This window comes from Rattus norvegicus, chromosome 6, assembly GCF_021556685.1.
Source record: "Rattus norvegicus strain SHRSP/BbbUtx chromosome 6, alternate assembly SHRSP_T2T, whole genome shotgun sequence".
Lineage (NCBI taxonomy): Eukaryota > Metazoa > Chordata > Mammalia > Rodentia > Muridae > Rattus > Rattus norvegicus.
Window position 1 is genome coordinate 95,819,125 of NC_141539.1, and position 18,109 is coordinate 95,837,233.

At 41.0% G+C, this 18,109-nt stretch overlaps 1 long non-coding RNA gene across 4 annotated transcripts; it reads right to left on the bottom strand.

Moving 5' to 3' along the window:
• Window positions 1–3,139: 3,139 nt before the first annotated feature.
• On the bottom strand, window positions 3,140–18,084 carry LOC148005297 (uncharacterized). Of its 4 annotated transcripts, XR_015623104.1 has the most exons (6): window positions 17,991–18,084; window positions 16,959–17,006; window positions 13,322–13,439; window positions 8,153–8,282; window positions 4,508–5,905; window positions 3,140–3,405 (listed from the first exon to the last, which is right to left on the bottom strand). It is a non-coding gene; the product is annotated as an uncharacterized LOC148005297 (long non-coding RNA). The 4 variants fall into 4 exon arrangements; XR_015623102.1 differs by lacking the exon at window positions 8,153–8,282; XR_015623101.1 differs by lacking the exon at window positions 8,153–8,282 and having other exon boundaries at window positions 17,902–18,084.
• Window positions 18,085–18,109: the final 25 nt, after the last annotated feature.

An 18,109-nucleotide genomic window follows, 5' to 3' on the forward strand; every position in this document is an offset into this window, starting at 1 on the left:
TGTAAGACAAGTGGCAAAATTAAAATTATGTATATTTTTTAAACATAAAGTAAACACATACTACAATGCAGATAAGATACCAGAAGAAACTCCAAATGAAAACGTCTTGAATGTGTAACTTTCTGTTTTATTCGTCTGTTGAAATGTAATCTAGAGCTGACCTATATTTTACATTCTGGAACATCGCTGTATCCATATTGTATTCCTCGTACTTAGGCTGTTTCTAAGAGGAAGACAGTCCTATGTATTCCCCACAAAGCCACCATAAGATCTCAAAACCACCAAAGTTCCTCCCCACTAAAGGCCCTTCAAGTGTTTAATATTTTTATCATAAATTATGTTTGTAACTAACCATGTGCAGTTCCACCACCCAGAACATGAGTTGTTTTAAATCAGACAAGGCATGGTGCCACATACATTGTAATTCTAGTTCTCTAGAAGGTAAGATAGGAGAATTTAGAGGTCAACTTTGGATAAGGAGTGAGTGAGTTTCAGGCAAATCTGGAGAATCTTACTTAACAAGAAGCTTCTTATAGGTATATCTGTGAGTTCTAGGACACCCTGGCCTATAAAGTTAGTTCCAAGACAGGCAGGGCTACACAAAAGAAACTCTGTTTCAAAAAAACAAAAATACACGTCTAATTCAACTTCAGTTGCCTAACAACTGTCAAAGCATGCAAGATTAAAGACAGAAAATAGAAACCGATTCTTACCCTTTATAAAATACTCTGAAAACCCCATAGTGATGAAACTGCTAGTTGCTATCTTGCTCCCTATAATCTGACTACTTTTCAAGAGTTACAGGGCAAAAGGCATTCATTCTCATAACCCAAGATGTTTTACCGTCTATTTATATCCACTGTCTATTCAGCTTGAACTGTGTTACACAATAGGTAACTGTATTTATTGTGCTTTGTATATTTGAACATTAAAATGTTCTTTTTTGATCATTTACCCTTGAAGGGTAAATTACTATGTATGTCTTTTTGGTTCATATAGAACATTTTTCTTAAAAAGTAGACACGGGGAATTAAAGAGATGGCTTAACGGTTTCCAGTGCTTGCTACTTTTGCAGAAGACTAGAGTTCAGTTCCCAGCACCCCCTCAGTGGCTCACAGTTGCCTGTAAACCCAGCTCCAAGGGGTCCAGCCCCCTCTTCTGGCTTTTTTGGGTAGCAGGATGTGGACATATGTGTGGGTAAAGCACTCATACAGTTACAATAACATTTTTTTTTTAATTTAGGATAGGCAGAAGGTTTTGATCATCAGTAAAAAGCAGTAATTTTAACGGGATATTAGGACCTCTACAATGTATACCACTGCAACTAAGTTAAAATTTTCAAGATCTTTTTCTTGAAAAAAGTGAGAAAAGCAGAAACATTTTACAACCACTAACAAGGGCTATCACAAGCCTACATTGTGTATACTTAAGTATACAGTGAGCTACAAATAGGTGCTTTGAAAACTGGAGGACAAAAATACACTCCAACAAACATGAAAGGGAGTCCAGGAAGTTCCTGTACACTTGTTGGATGAGAATTCCAATGAGTGAATTCAGAATAAACAAAGAATGCCAGTAGTGAATGGCAAAAATACTTCTGAGATGATGTTGAAACAAAGTAGACTGGAGAGATGGCTCAGTGGTTAAGAGCACTGACTGCTCTTCCAGAGGTCCTGAGTTCAGTTCCCAGCAACCACATGGCAGCTCACAACCATCTTAACAGGATCTGATGCCCTCTTCTGGTGTGTCTGAAGACAGCTACAATGTACTCACATAAGATAAATAAATCTTAAAAAAAAAAAAAAAAAGGTACTTATGGGATGGGGAAAACACCCCTGCCTGTGTGACTAACATATATACAAGATTACAAAACCAAAGTTGGGATGGGAGGAATGTATATTTTCCAAACTAGTTCTAAGACCACCAACTTTAGAAGTGTCTACAGACTGGAGTTCACCAGCTGGAAAATGGGCCTTGGCAATCTGTATTTTGAATAAATACTTGATATAGTTTTTTTATACTAATATTTCAGAATTACTAATCTGTTTGGTTAGTTTGGGTTTAATGAAATTATTTTAATATAGCCTTGAAGCTAAACACTAAGGTGGGCAGAAATGCTCACAAGAAGAGAACAATGCTGTGGGGGGAGGGAAAGGGGGAAGGAAAGAGATTTCTCAAGATTACATAGAAAAAAGGGAGGGAGAAGTATCTAGTAAAAAATTAATACCAAAAGTTGTTCATATACTTTATGTGCTCCAGAGAGGGCACCACAAAGTGTTAGGGGAACATTTCAAACACAATGGTGGACAAGAGGTCAGGGAACAATATGGAGGAAATTACATTATTGTTCAATAATGGTCACGGAATAAAAAGTATTTTTCTTATTTTATTGATGGGCCAAGAAGAAAAAGGTTTGACTTAAAGCCGACCAGGTTACTTCTTGGTCCCACCACTGTAGGAGAGCAGTGCTGCAAGCCTCCCAAGAGCAGGGAAGCAGGATTTGGTTTGCAGCAAACATAGGTTCTGCTGGCTGACTGTTAGTAGTAGCTTGCTAGGTGTCACAAGGATAAAAAGTGACAAATAATTGGTTTGCAACTCACTATTTCAGTTGCAAATGAACTTCACAATCACTGTGACTCACATTCAGAATATATCACAGATTGGAAATGAAGCCCATTTGTACTCTAATGACCCCATGAACTGTAACTTGTACCTACTGTAAGTGGAATAAATGTGGCTGAATGCAGTTCTTACAAGTTTATGGAAGTCTACACAGATCTAGAAGCAACACAGATTCTTCACAAGGAACATTCATAATTCATTCACAAACTCAAAACATGTTTGACATGGAAAGCCTAAAAGGCTGGCAAGTTGCATACTGAACACTGACAACAAAAAATTTCTTACTAGTAGTAGTCTCATGACACAAAGCCAAATGAAGCTTTCTGGAAAAACTGGCTATATTAGAGAAATAAAGTGCTTCCCTCCTCCCTTCCTCAGATAACTGGATGACTTCCAAGTGAATTTCAGGAGAAGTTTTAAATGTGAAGCTCAAACATGCTTACGCTAAAAACCCATTCTTTTCCCTAAATGGAAATTTGACAAAACAGGAAGTACACAGCAAGAAAGAGAAGCAAAATTTGTGGTCAGAGAATTTACTGTGAACAGCTAGTGTGTTCTGACTATATGATAAAATACAGAACTTCAAGCCTGGGAGGAAACCAGCAAATTGGTTTCAATATCATGACACATGAAGTAAGAAACAGGAGATGGTTTTTCATTACATAAAAATTCCCTTCCCTGCCTCCTCTGACCAATACAATACCAGAGCCATCAAAAGTATATAGACACTGGAAGCAGCTTATAATTTCATAAAAAAAAAGAAACACGGGGTTGGGGATTTAGCTCAGTGGTAGAGCACTTGCCTAGCAAGCGCAAGGCCCTGGGTTCGGTCCCCAGCTCTGAAAAAAAAAAAGAAGAGAAACACAACATTTCTGAAAAGCAGAATTCTCACTTGGTTTGAGAGAGTAAGTCCATAATTAGGCAATTTATATCTCAAATTTAAGTTATAACAATTAAAATGGCCTAACTAGGTGGTGGTGCTGTACCAGCACTTGTGAGGCAGGGACAGGGGATCTCAGTGAGAACCAGAATAGCCCAAGGTTACACTGAGAAACCCTTTAAAGTGATTTTGTTTGGGTTTCGCCGTGTAAAAGGCAATTTTTTGGTTGAGGTTTTTTTCTTTTGAGGTGACTCTCGCTTGTATCAAATTGACATTAAAAATTAACTAGCACAGAGAGTGACTCAGTAACTTATTGAGACACATAGCCTATATATCCAGTTAATGGCAAAAACAAAAACAGATACCCGTTCAGTCTTCACGAAGTTTTTCTTACAATTTACTGCTAGCAATAGTGGAGATGTGCAAAATACCATCTATTAGCAAAAAACCCCTTCAATAGTTATAGCATCTTTTAAAAAACAAGAAACAATCTAATAAAAGTTCCCAGTGTGTGAATAGTCTCAAGTGTTCTATCCCTGAATGTTCTTAGTATGACTTAATTCCTCAAGTGGTTTCATTTTTAGGTGACTTAAACACCATGGTGTGTGTTTGTTTTTAAATCATAGGTGAGGGTTTTACATTGGCCTGGAGCTCACCAATTAGGCTAGAATGGCTGGCCAGCGAACCTCGGCACTTCTATGTCCATTTCTACAGCGAAGGATTTCAAGTGTATTCTCCCACAAACCCCTAGTATTAAGAGCCTGCGACTTGGGAAGGACTTGAATTGCCCCGAAGTTGAAGACCATTCTCTAAACAAGCTTTCTGGGCTTCAGGCATTCCAAGTCTATGTGGGATGAGCAAGGTTCCCATTTCATGTCATCTCTTTAATAACTTCTCCTTCAGCATCCATTTCTTTTTTTTTTCGGAGCTGGGGACCGAACCCAGGGCCTTGTGCTTCCTAGGCAAGCGCTCTACCACTGAGCTAAATCCCCAACCCCCTTCAGCATCCATTTCTAAGCAATAGTTACTGAGATTGAATTTTCCATGAACAACCTCTTCAGAAGAAGCAAATAGTCTAAAGCCAATGAATTTAGGAAAATGGCACTGCATTTCGGTTTGTTGTCTGGCTAGCGTAGCAAGAACCCTTGCCATTTCATTGGCTTTAATCTCAAGGACTTCCTGTAATCTGATGATATAATTTAACATGTAAATGGAGGAACAGTAGTCCCAAGATCCCCTCCATTCATTCATTTGGCTGGACCACAAAAATGAATGATATGTTCTGGGGCCATTAATTATCTTTCCGATCCCCGATGAGGAAGTATGTTGCTTCCTATCTTCCAGTCCTCATGTGCCTGCCTTGCTTACTGTTCACCTCTCTACAGCAGAAGAATGACTGGGTGTGGATGGAACCCAGCACACAAGGCACCTCATAAGCTGTCCTCTCGCATATCCAGTGTAATCTTGGGAACTTGGCATTCCATTGTTGTTAACTACACTGTCCCAAGCCTACCTGAGATAAGAGACATTAATGAGTAGGGGGTTTGGCTTGGGACAATCTGGGGACCTTCACCACTGGTTCTCTTGAATAGTTACAATATAAAATTTCTGACCCAGGGCTGGGTGGTGGCGGTGCATGCTTTTTATCCCATCACCTGAGAGGCAGAAGCAGGGAGAGCTTGACAAGGCCAGCCTGATCTACAGAGTGAGTTCCAGGACAGCCAAGGCTAAACAGAGAAACCCTGTGTCTCAATAAAAACAAAATACAAAACAGAAAAAAAATTTGTTTTGACCCAAGCATGTTAAACTTCCAAATGGAATGTTAAACTATTGTTCTTACTAAGCGAGAGAATTCTTTCATATCACTGAAACCTTTAGGAGGCAAATTCTAGTGGGCAGACTGGAGTTCTCTAGTTCATTATAGGGTTCAAGGGGGTGCAATTCTCCAGCATCCATGATGTATAATGGCTAGGACTAAGTCAAGTACCTTCATGTGTTATCTTTTTTTTTTTTTTTTTTGGTTCTTTTTTTTTCGGAGCTGGGGATCGAACCCAGGGCCTTGCGCTTCCTAGGCAAGCGCTCTACCACTGAGCTAAATCCCCAACCCCTCATGTGTTATCTTAAAGTGATATTATCCTAATATCCCCCATGCTAACAATGGGAGGAGGGCACCTATAATCTAAGTAAAGAATTGTTTGGTAGTGGTAAGTCTAATAACTTCAGTGTCTGATTCTTATGCTCCCCCAGCCCAGAGCTCTGAGGGCCTTATGCCCTATTTAATATCCAGGTGATCTTTAGCCCTTTAGCCATCGGTCACGCTATCTTGGCCACAAACACATCTGATCCTGTAGCGATAGAAATTCCAAGTTGAGCTCTCCTCTTCAAGATGCAATAAACGCTTTGCTGCAGAAAAAAAAAAAAAAGAAAAGAAATTCCAAGTTGAGGAATGATCTCCTTTAAGAGAAGTAAGACCACCTCATAAGCCTTTCCCATGTGATCAAGAAAACCTTCCACCCAGCCTGAGACAATGTACACAAAGCCTAAGAGGTATCTGTAGTAGTCTCAGACTGGAGAGAGTGGTGTGAAATCCACCACTAACATTCTGTATTTGAGAAGGCCTTTAGGTCTGCTGCAGGTGATTCTGGGTACCGGTTTCCCCTTGTCCATACTGATCGGGCAATACAAAGAATGGAGGAATGTTAAGTGCTGACACACAGGCACAGAGGTGACATGACAGAATTATTCACAGCAGGAGTGGCAGCTTCAGGGGTTGCCATACTCATCCTTGAACTCACCTTCACAGTGAGATAGCTTCCGTTTTCAGTCTCAGGTAGTTGGGGCTGGGAACAGTGCTGCAGGTAGAGCTGAAAGCTACCAGGTTTTGCCCCGCCTGTTGTATGAGGGGAAACTGCAGTACCCTCTCTTCTGGTACTCCCAACAGTGCACAATGGCCTCTTTTCGGGACCGGTATAACCTCTACATGTTCCAGGATTTCCCTGCCATATTGTCTTTTTCTTCCAAAACTAATCGAGCCCTTACTTATATAGGGTCCTACGTACACAGAGTGAGATTAGGCATGGATTCTATATGCATGTTGTTGCTCCAGCAGATGTTGGTGCTTAGCAGCCAGTAGGAAGTCTCAATTCTGCCTTTTGTGCTCAAGTCCCCTTGGGCACATTTGGCCACAATGACGGAATTGCCACTGGCAGAACCAGCAAAGGGTTCACCTTCCTTGACAGTAACTGCCATCAGTGGACTATTCTACATAGGAGTTTTTAAGAGGCTGGTCCGTTTAAGACCAGCTGAAAAACAGCTCATTTATGTCCTCAATGCAGTCATGATATGCTTGGTTTGACCCAATGGGCAGCAAAGTTGAGAAGTTTAAGTTTTGTAGCACCTCCAAATGAAAGTCTTCCCTGATACCTGACTATCCTGGCATTGGTTAGCTAACCATGACCCTTCCCTCCATTGAAGTCATTCCTGTTAGGCCAGACGGTTAAATCCTAGCACATGGTCAGGTTTGCCAGTCTCTGCCACTAACAGTACAACTGCTTGAAGGGATGTCCTGAAAATCAATTTCTAGCGTCTACATCAAGAACCAACTATGGCATCAGTGTCCATACAAAGCAAACATCTATGCTGTGTTTGGGAGTGCAAGCAAGGTACTTTAATAAGGGCCTGTAGGAGCTCTTTAAAGTCTCTTGAGAGTTTCCCCACAACAGTGGCTAAGTACCATGGTAGTCTTTGCAGAGCAGTACTACTGGTTGGACTCCTGGTGCTTTCAAACCTGAATATATGAAGTTAAAGGAGGCGGCTCTGGAGTGGTTTCTAGTAAGAGACTCTAGTAGTCTTCAGGGGTCTGTATGGCCTCAGATGTGCAAGCATTGTAGGTAGGAAAGAACTACTTATGTCTAGCCAACAGTCAATGTAAGGGAATGGATCTAGGAAGTAATCAAACACTCCTCCCAGGTCCTTACCTCTTTGACATCCCCCCTCATAAATGGCACTAACTTGTCATCTCCCCTTTTGCTTCAGACTCTGACCTCAGTGGACCAACTCCTTAATGTCACCTGACCTGGTCACTTTAAAGGCTGCTGGCCACGTGTACCCCGGGGAACTAACTCACAGCTGCCACTTACAGCCTCTCCAATAACTTCACCTCGCCTTTTGTCAGCTGCCCTAACTGATGTCACATGACCCCATACCTTTTCTCTATCCCTTTTTCGTGTGGCAAACTGTTTTAAGACATTGGGACATGTTCTGTAGGAATACCAGGCTCACTAGACTGGAATAGAACCACAACCCTCGATACCTCTTCTCTCCCACAATTCTCTGCAGTCCAAAACATGTCAATCTTCTGTGGCACTCAGTATATCATCACCTACTTGGTCAGGAGTTTGCATGTTGGTGATCCTTTTCCCTGAACTAGGAGTAATCCAGGGAACCGAGCCCCCGTTAATCCCAGCTGTAGATATGATAGCTGCTCAGCGTAAGAGGGCAGTTCAGGTCCTGCCGCTCTTGATCACTGCGGGAATAGCCATAGGTGCTGGCACTGGGCTTGCAGGGATAACGACTTCCATGACCCATTATGATAAGCTCATTTACGAGCTTGACAACGGTTTTAAAAAAAATGTCTGAAACCATGCTTACTATCCAGAAACAAATCGATTCTTTGGCAGCTGTAGTGCTTCAGAACCGATGGGGGCTGGATTTCTTGACAGCTAAAGAAGGGGTCTTTGCCTGTTCCTCCAAGAAGAATGCTGTTTCTACGTCAACCAGTCTGGGAGAGTGAGAAATAAAATCAGAAGTTTCAATCAGACATGCAGAATTTCAAAGAACACAAGATCTCCAATTCCTGGATTTTCAAAACCCTATATGGAAGTGCACGCTCCCTTTCATCACACCTCTCCTAGTGATCTTCCTGGAGTTACTATTCGCTCCCTGCCTCATTAATCTTGTCTCTACACTCCTTCAATGTCAGAGACAGAAAATTTCTACCCAAACTATTAATCAGTTCCTGTTACAGGATTACCAGCTTGTCCATGGAGGAGCCTAATACGAACTAAAATGGACCCTGATGGTGAATGTCAGCTATACCCCAAAATCAAGACAGCAGGAAGTAGCCTAAGAGACACAGTGTCCCTATCCCCCTTTCACCATCAGCTTCCCCCTCCCCTTTTCCTCCTCCTTTTTATAAGAAAAAGGGAAGTATGTTGGTATCAGGAACTGCTTTCTCCTCCAGCAGTGATGTCACCTGCGCATCTGTTGCCATGGCAATAGCCATACATTCCCAGCATACCTTTGGTTCAGCTCCCCTGCCCGCTTCCTCTTTTCTCTCTCTTCTCCCTCTCTTAACCCCCCCCCCCCATCTCTGCCACCCCAATAATCTCTCCACGTGGAACCGTGTTGGCCTAGTGTGGTTTGTCCAGACTCGGGCCACGATTTCCATCCCAAGAGTCCCTATGACAGCTACTAACACTTCAATGAAACACAAAACTCATATACACAGAGGGCAGAGGGGGGAAAAAGGATGAACTTTTTTGCTTCATTCATTATTAGCTGCTCCTCTCTTGGGGATATTTCAGGTTCTTTGTCTTAGTGGTTAAGAAGTCCCAGACTGAGGGAAGGGGAGAGAGGGCAGATGTATGATGAGGGTTTTTGGAGGGGTAAGCGGGAAAGGGGGATATCATTTGAGATGTAAACAAATGGAATTATTAGGAAATAGATAAGGAAGGAAGGAAAGAAGGAAGGAAGGAAGGATGGATGGATGGACGGATGGATGGATGGATGGATGAAATAAATCCCAGACTGGGCTAGAAAGATGGCTCAGTGGTTAAGAGCACTGACTGCTCTTCCAGAGGTCCTGAGTTCAATTCCTAGCAACCACATGGTGGCTCACAGCCATCTGTAATGGAATCTAATGCTCTTTTCTGTCTGAAGACAGCAACGGTGTGCTCACACACATAAAATAATTAAGAAATCCTTGTTTTGGATCCCCAATACGGAACTATGGTTCACTATGAACTGGAGCTGACCTGACTATTGCTTTGGCCTGTGTGGTCAAGTGACCACTTCATCCAGACACACTCACACATTTCCAGTCCACCATTCTACCTGAGACACGGTGCAGCTTCAACTTATATTAGATTACTTGGGCAAGTTTTAGGGTTCCAGGAGATGATCAGGCTCCTCCTCCTTCTGGTTTCTGGTACTTACAAAGTTCTGCTGTGCCTCAGGGGTCTCTACCCTTGCAAGGTGGGATGGGCACCAGGTCTCAGCCTGGTGAAAGGGAAAATGAAATCAAGACCTATGGGATTCTGAACAAAGAGACGGGACACTACTTCAAGAAAACAGCTTTTATTTGTGGTAGCACAGACTTGACTGAACTGTTTACAACCTTTTATGATTTTTGTTTATTTCCCATACATGGCAACATATAATTTCACTGGTTATTTTAACACTATAGGGTGGGATTCTAAAAGTGCTAGAATGTAGAGGAAGCAAGAGCTGCTTGGGTAATGTAGCAAGGTCACAGGAAAGCATTTTGGCAGAGACTAACCACATGGTGGTTGGTCCTCGCTCTTCCTCCAAGGTCTTTGGGAAGGCTTGCTAAGTCAAGTGCTGAGAATATGTGACTGTTGAGTGCCCAGTTCAATGGACATTTATATAACCCACTTCAAGGCTCAGGTACACGGCAGAAGAGGCAGAAAGAATGTAAGAACCAGAGGAAGCCAAGACATAAAACACTGACCTATTGTTGGACCCTTAAACTCCACAGTAGCTATGATATCCTCTACTCAAGATGTGAACAAGATAGGGTCTGTCAACTTCCTGTTAGGAAGGGTCTTATGGGCTTCATTCTAACAATACTTAGATGGTTAATGCCTGATAGAGGAAATGAATAGTCACTGGAAGCGTGCCCACATGCAAACCCAAGTAAACTCATTGCATGGGAGAGGAAAAACCCTTGACATGGCGCAGACAATAGAATACATCAAAATAGAAGTGGGGATCAGTAGGAGAATTAACAAAAACAAAACAAAACAAAAAAAAAAAAAGGAAAAAATAATAAAAAATCCAGGTACAGTGGATGATACTAGCACTAGGGCCACAGAGGGACGAAGGCCACATGCCAGGCCTAGCTACATAAAGAGATCCTGTCTCAAAACTGAACAAAAAACCCAGACATTAAAAGGCTAATGAAGGGTTAAGAAAATGTGTATAACTTATAAAGCTGAGAAAATAAGCCAAATAAAAATATCTTAAGATGTGTATGATGGCCAATGTTCTTCACCCCAGCTTTATGAGCAGAAGCAGGTAGATTTCTGTCAATTTGAGGCTAGCCTGGTTGACAGTAGTGAGTTCCAAGCCAGCCAAGAATATTAAGTAGTGAAACCTTATCTCAAAACAAAAGTCAACGACAAAAGTAAAAATCACCTTTAATTTATGTTCATACCTCAGACTCAAAGCCATCTAAAAATCTGCGGAGGGCGAGGGCTCCATAGGATGCCTGTGTGTGGCTGGTTCCAGCAGCTCTGATAATACAGGCTCTCAACTTTTCTGATCCCACCTTTTGCTAGGCATCCGTTCCCAACAAGTCTTCTCTCTGAAACAGCCTTGCTCAATCACTCTCAGTCAGTCTTCCACTGAACTTGAATGGCTTTTAAGATCATTATTATTCTTAAAAGCCTTCACCAACATATACCTACTTTTGCGTTTTTTCTTTAACTTGTTACGTGGCACTGAAAACACAATTGAGGACCTGGTGTATACACTCACATGCATTAAGAACCAGCTACAACAAGCTCTCTGTTCTGCGGTCTATGTTCCTTTTATGATGGTCCTTGCCTTAAATCTCAGCACTGGACAGGCAGGGGCAGGAGGATCTCTGGGTTAATCCACAGAGGGATTCCAAGACAGTCAGGATTACATGTCTGTCTCAAAACACAAAACCAAAAACAAACAAACAAACAAACAAACAAAAACAAAACCCCAATTATCCAAATCCATTAAGGCATTTAGATTAACTTTCCATGCTCAATCGTGTTATGAATCTTACTCACACTCAGCTCCCTAGGCATACATCTTTGCAGGACTGTCATTAAATAATCCACCTACTTTAATCCAGATCCTGAAATATGCTGTCCTTCTAGTTTGAGTTACTTGTGAATGAAAACCATCATTCATGTGGTCCTAAAACCAACAACAAAATCTTACAGGGAAAAGAAAAAATCATATCGACAGCCACACATACACCACAGAGTATGCTCTAAATAGTAACAACAAAACTGGTTCTGGTTTTTGAACCTAGAGCTTTGTATATGTCAGGTAAAGCACTCTTACAATCAAGACCTATATCCCTGGTGCCCAAAATAAAAGTTTGATTACAATTACATAATCCCTTCAAAACAAACAAACAAACAAACAAACAAACAAACAAACAAACAAACCTCAAATCATCTGGGAAGCAGCTACATTCGACCCAGCAATCAATTCTAGTTCTTAACAAATCCTGAATCTCATCTGCTTAAGGATGACATAAAATTACATACGAGCACCAAAGTTTTCAGTACATGTAACAAATCGTAGGTCTTCTAGAACTGAAGCACCTTGGTTTTTTTCCCACAACAAAAGTCAATGTTATTAGTCAATGTCTGAAAGACAAAGACTTTTTGAGCTATGTTTTAACTTAAAGATGCAGAACATACACTTATTTGTAAAAAATTACTTATCTTGCCCCTGAACACTCATCAAAACAGACTTCTTACACTAGGCTTTTAAGAATAAAAGGATCAAACACACAAGCACAGGAGTGCGCACACATACACATTCAGTACTCTGTGATTAAAAAAAAAAAATTGTAAAAAGTTATTAAAAAATTGAGCCCAGAAAAGTGAAACCCTATCTCAAAAAAAGTCCAAACAATCCAGAAAACATGATCACATAAATGTGCTAAAAAAAAAAAAAAAAAAAAAAAAAAAAAAAAAAAAAAAAGTCTAGGAATGAGATGACTGTAGGGAAGGGTACCCCCTGTTAGGCTGATGACTTGAGACTGAGCGTGAGACCTACGTGGTAGACGGAGAACCAACCCTCCCACAGCTTTCCTTCAGCTCCACTCACTGTGCTATGGCACATGCCCACTCGTCCGAAATAATGTTTTAAAAGGGGAAAATAAGCATTAAAAAAAAAAATCTCACTTTTTTTCAATAAAAAATACCAAACAGGTCAGCTAATTATTCTCAATGGAATCTATGAACTACCTTTTCAAAATACTTTCTTTCCAATTATTAAATTTTGATAATTTACATTTTTGTAGAAAATTAAAGCTGTTGGTCTTTTTTTAGGACAGTCTGTCTCAGTTAGCTAACTTCTCCTGACTTCTCCACTATCTCACGTCTGCACGTGGCTCTCACTGCTTCCAGCTCCGCCCTCCCCCTGCTTCCTTCTGTTTAAGTATTTGTCTTTGCCTGCTCAGAAATTCCACCCTTACCTCCTGCCCCAGCTCTGGTAACACTGTAGGGACATTTCTGCAGTAACTCATGTACGGAATGTGCAGTATGCACAAATCAGCTAAAGATGGTTCTCTGCTCTGTGCTTGAGCAAGTAAAAGTTTACCTGTCAGTCTTTTAAGTCTGTCTGGACTGCATAATCAAACTGCAATGGGTTTTATATCCCCATTCATGTTATGTAAGGATGACATGTAGCAAGTCATGAGGACTCGATGACAGCCAACAACATTTGATGGCTACTACAGGGACCTTCATGTCTCAGCCAGTCTCCCAAGCTGCTCCCACACAGGGGGACCAGCGTTCGAGTCACCTGTTTGGTTGTTCTTCTGGGTCTCTTTTTCCACATCAGCAGCCAAGATTTTCTGGAGGTCTTCCATTGTCAAACCCAATCTTAATTAACTTTGAAAGAATCCACAGCTTTTCATTTCCTGTAGAAATAAAGTATAGTCATTTATGTAATGCAGCACATTTCCCGAGTTCCATTCTGAGCTTTAACATAGCCTTAAAGTACATAGGCTGATTTTATTCAACAGTTGTATCTAAAATCTGGTGGTTTTCAGCAGCTGTGCTACCTGTCCCATTGACATTAAAAAAATGAAAAATAATAAAGCATTATTAATCTATGTCTGAGTAACCTCATATGCCCCTTCTATTTTGTAAGCATCTCATTTAAAGTACAGTTAGAGCTTTCCCAACTGCCTGACCTATAGAATTGTAAAGGTATGCCTGTAACATGTTTTATGCTACATTTTGTTGGATACATAAGATGAAACATTATCTGTTTTACTCTATAAAGGTATCCTTAAGATAGCCATCACTTCTAATAAATGTGTAATTACAAAAACAGCCTTTTCAGAACTTAAGGTAGAAGACCATTAAAATCCTGAAAAGGTATCAAATGTATGACATACATACTTCAGTTGTATAAAAACAAAGTTAATTCTGAACCATCTGGAGTAAGCGCAGCAGTTTATGTGTCAACAACTCTTCATATCAACAGTCAGTGACTGCATTAAGTGACTCTGGAAAATCTAATGGAACCATGAGAGTAACACATATATAGTTTTGATATTTGAACTGAATTATATGGGCCTTGAATTAATTAACTTGTATCTCTTGACTATAACCCACCATTCCTAACTCATTGGCATCCAGATAAAAAGTAGGAGCTTTAGAAACTGGTGTTCCTCTTATTGTACTCAGAAGAATCCAACTGTGTTTTATAAACTGAAGCTGCTTGAGATATTTGTTATTCATTTCTTCAAAAAAAATTACAAGTTCTTTGTCAATCTTCATTGATTACTCATAATGAGATAATTTCAGCATTAGTATAAGGCAATATAAACTCTGCTGAGTCTGTTACTAACTGACAGTATTATTCTTCCCTTTACAATCAATTCAGAAATCTTTTCTAAATAGGTTTTAAATTTTTTTTTTTTTTACTGATTATGTGCTAAAAATACCTATTTTAAGATATTAACTTCTCTCTACAGACATAAGAATTCCCATGGGAGAATGAGCAGAAGGCCAAATAACTGATTTAAAAGATCCTCTAATTTCTGGTCTACCACTTATAACCTAGCATTCCACATCTCAGTCCTGTCCTTATCTAAGCCCGTTTCCTGTCAATGTGAGGGACAAGGACAAAGACACTTCCTTTCTTCTGATCTTTCTTAGAGAAGATACAGTAAAGTGTGATTATTACTGAACCCACTGTAATTAGCTCAAGTAAAACCAAACTATTCGGGGTTCAGGTAGTCTTTGTAAATCTGTATTCCTCCACAGTGACAGGTTTGCATTACCAGGCCCAGCAGATCTATTAATAGCTTTTTTTCAGATTCATATTGTGTGGACAGTGAGCTCGTGTGAGCACATATGGCACGGAGACCAAGAGACTGATGATGTCAGGTGTCTTCCTGTATCACTCTCTACTTTTGAAACAGGTTTTCTTACTAAAACTATAAGCTCACTGGCAGGCTACACTGGCCATGGAGCCCCAGGCATCCTTCTACCTCTGTTCACTGAGAAACAGAGCTACAGGCACACCTTGAACCAGCTTTGTATATGCTTAGTGGGGAGTTGAACTAAGGCCTCTCATAGCAGTTCAGCAAGCCACTTTCTTAGTTTTAAATCTATATATTATTAACAATCAGAAATCAGTTAAATTGTACTATTAAGAATCTGAAGACCAAGATGTTCAAACACTTTCAGAAAAGAACTGATATTAGATAGAGTACATTATCTTACTATTTTACTTATTTTGTATACCTATATACATGCAATTCCTGTTTATACACACACTAGATACAAAATGATTAAGAGTGATTCAAAATAGTTGCCTTCTGCAAACAGTCTCAAACTAGAGAAGAGACAAATGATTGTCAAGGAGTAGGGTGTATGTAAGTTATGTAAATTGTCCTATAAGGCTACCAAAGTCCTGAAGGGATCTACTCATGGGAGAAGTTTGGGAGGCTTTAAGGAAGACTCTAAGGAAATAACTTGTTTTTTATAACTTTAAATGTCATTTTCTGTGTAGCAAAATGTTTCAATGTAGTAATGCCTCAACTACTCCAAAATAAAAAACAAAATCTTTTGAGAAACTGTGAAATTTACTGTATGAGTAGCTTGAAATTTATGACAATTTTGTCAGGTGCACGCACGCAGTAGGGATGAGACCTGTAGACCTCACTAGATGGGAAGCTGAGGTAGGAGACTTGAAGAGCCAAGTTCTGGGCCAGCCTAGGGAACAGAGTGAAGCATGGGCTAAGCAGGGAGGACAGAGTAAGTCTATCTGCATCAGCAACAGGAACAAATACATATGAACACAGGGTGGGCATGCCTGTGGAGTAGACTCGGAAAATCTACACCAATACGAGCCAGAACCGTCAGATAAAACCAAGAAGCCTTGAGATTTTAGCCACTTAGTTTTTAGGCACAGAATTTTGTCAAACTCAAGTGGCTTATGGCGGCTATCAAAGAAAAACAAACAGGAAAGCTCTTTAGACTTAAGATACACGGGGCTGAAAGAGTAGTTCACTGGGGGTCACCTGCCTGTCATGCTGCCCAAAGGCCTGCATTCAACTGCAGCAAACCAAAGCTTAAACCATGACTCATCTATCACAGATATCCACTGAGTGTGCTTTACAGAGAAACTACTTCTGAGGGCCGCAATGTTATTCTTAGGGGAAAAAAGTAACAAAACGAAAACATCTGTATCTTTAAAAGGAACATCATTAAAAAAAATTCTGAATCTCATGAATACAAAATAAGCTTTATTATACTTTGGTGAGAGACTGTAAAAGACTTTTGTTTTATTTTTCATTAATTTTCAAATGCACACTGGCATAAATTTGTATATCTAAAACTTGATAGTGGAATTATGTGTGGGCGATTACCACCAGGGAGGTTCAGCAGTATACATATAATTTTTTTAAGAAACAAAACGACAACAGAAAGCCAAAATTCTTCCTGCGTAAACGCCCTCTAATCAGACCTTTCTCAAGAGACTTTTAAATCAGAGTTGGAGTCAAAGCTCAAGAAAACGTTCAGATTCTGACTTAAAGTACTGAATGTTAAAAAGTCTAAGAATAAAAGCTGGGCATGGTGTAGTGTGGAGTGAGGCAGGGGAGCAGTTCAGGTCATCCTTGGCTACCTGGCTACTTCAAAGTCATGACAAGATCCAGACTACCAAAATTCTGTCTCAAAAACCCAAAGTCCAGAAAGGAGAACGCCTGAATGGGTGAGCTTAAAAATGATAAGGGTGGTTTTATCTGCGGATTTCTCTCAGGCAAAACATGAGGAATTTGATTAAACTAACTCATTTGAAAGCTTGACCTAACAAAATACCTTCCAATGACCAGTCACATAGCCTAGTGTCTGTAGTCTACAGAAAATCTCAGTACACCCCTGCCCCAATTCACAAGACCACAACAGACACGAGGACTCACCCTGTGGTACTTTGGGTTGTCATGGAGGTGTCTGTTGTCTTCACAACTCTAGAAAAACAAACAAAAATCCTCAATCGATTGTTTACTCAATGCTTTTCTAGTGTTGTACATCACCAAAACTAAGCAGTTAGACTTAAAACAGATAAGACTAAACTATCAAAATACTCTTCACAATCTTAATAAATTTTGGGAAAAAAAAAAACCCAACAAAATAGTTGATATGGCTTTAGTCTTTAAGACCTACTCCGTTGGGCAAATTTGGTGAGGTTAACATTTCACATCTTAATTTAGTGCATGAGCTGTTATCCAATTGTTAAGTTTTGTGTCATTTAACATGACAATGTGCTGACGACTGAAGCCATGTCCATCTGGTCCACAGAATCCTGTCTTCTAACAAATTTTCGTTCTTTCCAGAACCATTACTATTTTCTTTGAAAAATATAGTATAGCATATGCCTCATCATGCAGTGACAAGGGGCGCTTGTCTAAGGTCATAGTGACAGCAGCGTCTGTCCTGGCAAGTACATTCCTCCGCATTCCGAAAGCCAGAGCTTCCACGTTGCCTCATGGCTTCACTGTTGGGAGGAAATACCTCTTCTCCCCCACGCAAGACGTTTCTAGAAACCACACCTCCTCCGTCTTCACGAAGGAGGCTGCCACCTTGGGCCCCTGGTGACCTCAAGTCAGCTTCTGAAATGCGTGTCGAAGGGAGACAAAGCTATTGCGGGAGGATAGGTGTCAGTACAATTTCGCCATCCCGAGTCAAAGGGCGCAAGGGCCGCCTTAGTAAACTACACGTGCGCCCCCGACCTCGCCCCCTTCCTCCACGCCCCCCAGCCACGCTCTGCCGCGGAACAGAGGCTCCCATGGCCGCCCTCGCTTCCGGTGCTCCCAGAGCTGCGCCACCCCCGAGGCCACCCGACACCTGGAACCTCCAACAGACCTTTCGGACAACTCCGGGACTCCTCCACCCTTCGCTAGGCGTTGTCCTGGAGAGAAGGGTAAGCCGGTGCCACACTGAACTAAACCTACCAGATAGAGTCCGCTTCCTTCCCTCTAGACACAGAAAATGGGATAGAGCTGCGGGCTGCTGCTGCCGGGACAAAATGGCGCCGGGAAACCGCTTAGGCGCAGGCGCCTGGGGAAGACCC